Source organism: Odontomachus brunneus, unplaced genomic scaffold, assembly GCF_010583005.1.
Source record: "Odontomachus brunneus isolate Ranch 3 - 2012 unplaced genomic scaffold, Obru_v1 Obru_scaffold_012, whole genome shotgun sequence".
Lineage (NCBI taxonomy): Eukaryota > Metazoa > Arthropoda > Insecta > Hymenoptera > Formicidae > Odontomachus > Odontomachus brunneus.
In genome coordinates, this window is record NW_022639462.1 from 97,433 (window position 1) to 100,978 (window position 3,546).

Genomic DNA, 3,546 nt, shown 5'->3' on the forward strand with positions numbered 1-3,546 from the left:
CCTTCCCTCGTGAGTGCATCATATTTTTACACATTAAGAACAAGTAGGAGAAAATTATGTTGCTAACGCGAACAAAACTGCGCTCGCCGCCGTACTCGCGAGCCTCGATAATAATTTTTAACGAGGAAATGCATTATATTTTACAGCGCGATATTAATTACGTCGGGCTGCTCGCTCGAGAGTACTTTCCCAGTCGGCTGCTATTTTAACGCGCCTTTATTTCAGCACCCTCTTACTCATCGATGCAAACTTCGCTAATTAGGAAGGTGTGTGATGACAGAAACATTAATATCTCCGTCAGTGTGTCTTACGGGCTCGCCGAATGAACGCGACGGGCCACTGAATGGCAAACGACGCGCAAAGCGCGTGGGAATTATAATTACTGACTGAAGATTCGTTCGCCCGACAGTATCCACTTTTCGCGGACTATCCTCTCCCAGCTGCTCTCAATAGTTGCCTTTCTTCTTTCGCATCGATCGTAAATGTTGATGGCGGAAAAATGCATCCCGCCAACCGTCTATCGTGTCTGCGTGCTCTTAGAGAATGCATGCGCGATGCGCGCAACGAAAATATTACTTACGGCCGATTTCGCGACTGTCGAATCGCCGAGGGCGATCAGTCAGATCACGAATGCTCTCCTGCTGGCGAAATTGCCGGCGTCGCAATCACGAAAGGTAGCCGCGAGAACGTCGGAAGGCGTCGGCGGGGGCTCGTACCAACGTACGTTGGAAAGTTATCGGTATCTATCCCGACGAAATCCTCCAAGTTCGCAATGTCTGCTCACGAAATGGGTTAATAAATCGTCCGGCGTGATACATTTAAGCCGCTACGGCGGTCGGAGAATTGTTGCGAAGGATCCAGGATCGAAGCGCGCCGCTCCGCTGGAGCGCGGACTAGAGGAGAGGAGAGAAGAGAGGAGGGGAGAAGAGAAGCGGGACGCGCGGCGAGACGAAGTGAGGAAGAAAGGCCGCGGGGAAGGACGGCATCTCGGGATTTAAATTCGTCCGAGACGGGTTTATCAGCATGCATTGGCCGCGCGCGTGCTCGCGTGTCCAGCGTTTCCCGATCCTTCCCTCTCGTTTGCCTTGACGGCTCAGGAGGAGATGCGGCCGGGGGAGATAAGCCACAGCGAGAAGAATCACCGGCCCGGAGGAGGAATCCCGCGGAAGGCGATGAATTGCGGTCGCTCCGCAAGCGGGGAGGGAGGCATGATCATAACTCGCTTGTCGAATCTGACAAATGGATCTACCGTCTTCCGCGGCGATACGATATCATTATGCAGTTATCGCGCGAAAGCTGATATCGCGTATCATAGAGTCGAATGTGATTGAGGGTTACATGCCGATCGGAGACGCGGATTATCCGGGATTTATCTCCTTTCCGGGGTTCTTTTCAAATTGCATCTTTGCATCTTCGGGGATGGAGGGAAGAATTTTTCTATCGGCGGAGAATCGAAAAGATCGCGTTCTCCTTTCTCCTCTTTATCTCACTATGATTTTGCACTAATCCGCCGTTTTACTTATAAATTTCCCTTTCCCTCACCCTCTCTCGCACGCGTACGCGCGCGAACTTTCATTTAGCTCAGAATTGACTATTTAGACAGAATTTAGCCAAATTGGAACGAAGGAAATAGCCTTAGCTACCTACCGTATGTAGTTTAAAGATGATAACGAGAGGAACGAAAAAGGTCGGGGGAAACAGCATTTAACAATTAGGAACAATTTCTGCTCGCTCGTAGAACTTGTTCGCCGGCGGCGTCGTTGACTATGTGGGTCAAAGTTGGAACAACAGGAAAGGTGAAAAGGAACTTTACGAAAGAAAAGAGCGAGCACTTCCTTTCGGCCGAATCCGTTCCGTCCGGGTTGAAAGGGAAGGGGGAGGAGAAGAAGGACTCTTATTGTTGCACGCGCGAATCATTGTACCAAACAATGGAAACTTCTTCTCTCACTGCACATTTGCATATATTTCTCCACTGTACGGTACAGTGAATAACTCTTGAGAAAACGCGTGTCCTTGAGTAACGTACTTCATTAATTACCTCCACGTGCTCTGATCTTATTTCAAGTGCATCGACAAATAATGTATACAAAATATTTTTCTAATCCATCCACACCTGCCGAAAGTATTTTCATCGCTCTCTTTGAGCGAATCAGCAAAAATATTTCTGACTGAATCAACGTCAAAAGACCATTTTATCGATAATCAATGAATATTCACTGATTTTCAATGGAAACACTCTCGATCTACTGCTTCGTCTGACGATTTGTGGAAATAAGATTTCTCTGCGAAATCTGAAGTAAATAAATTCGTTATGAAAGCCGCATGAAAATTAATTTTCTGTGTTCCTGATGATGGCATTAACTTGCTTTTATTTGCGCGCGATGGCACTGCCTGTGTTTGCAAGCTGTAAATCAATAATGATAAAAGCAGTCGCTACTATTAACCGATTCCATCAGCGAGATTTTACTGATGACGGTGTTATACTTACGACTGAATTACCAGTTATAAGTATAGCGTTTCAATGAAGACTACACTCTCCGATCATAAATACTTTAGAGAGCACTAGCTTAAACTACTCGACGTTACCGGGGTTATCACAAAGTGTCAAGGGGATGAAATTAGAGGGAGAGGATGGGGTGCTCAAGTTTCGTGGTAGCCTATATTTTCCGCAGGATTCTAGAGAACAACTATGCAAACTTTCATCCAGATTGGCCAGAGGGTTTAGGAGCTAATAGGGAACATACAGACAGCCATTTTACTTAACATATATAGATCTTGATAAGCGAAATATGCTGTGGTGGTTTCGCTTCTTCTTACATATAAGACACTCGATTCCACTCACGATCTTTAAATAATTAAACGGAAAATTGATTCCGCGGTAAAAGGATTGCTGGCCTCGCAGAGAAGTGAAATTTTCGGTGGTGTGCAAAGAAAAGCTATAAATCGTCGCGCGGGTCTACTTTTCTCCCCCGTCGTGCTAAGTGACTGGAAAGAATCCAGTCGGCTGCCATGTGAAACGTCGGCACCCCTTTCCCCTCTCCCTTTTGTCCCTCAGGTCAGCCGAAGCCCTGAAGAGAATCCATATAACGATCGGAACATCGGGAACGTTCTGCTCGCGATTTATCGATAATTGATCGCGCCCAACAGTCGTAAATTGCATTGTAACGCTGCCCGATGTAAATCCGGAGGATCTGGAGGGATAGGCTTTCCAGGTTCATCCTCTCCTGGGGGTACCGCCGAAATAGAATTCTCCACTTACGCCGGGAAGATGAGAAATTGCACCGCACGACTATTCGCGACGACCTCGCACGACGACATTTTGCACGTTTGCGTTTGATCGATTCCCATTGCGCATTTAAAGCCGAATACGTAACGAGTCTCGGGTGCTCTTGAAGCGGATCACTCGAGACGCGAGATAAGAAACCGAAACGACGGGAGAGACAATAGCTCCACGGGGCTCGCGCTTTTATTAACTTAATTGCGATTGTCGACCTGGCCAAGAGGGAACGCGGCAGGAGGACAATTCCCAACGATAAATATCGAGCG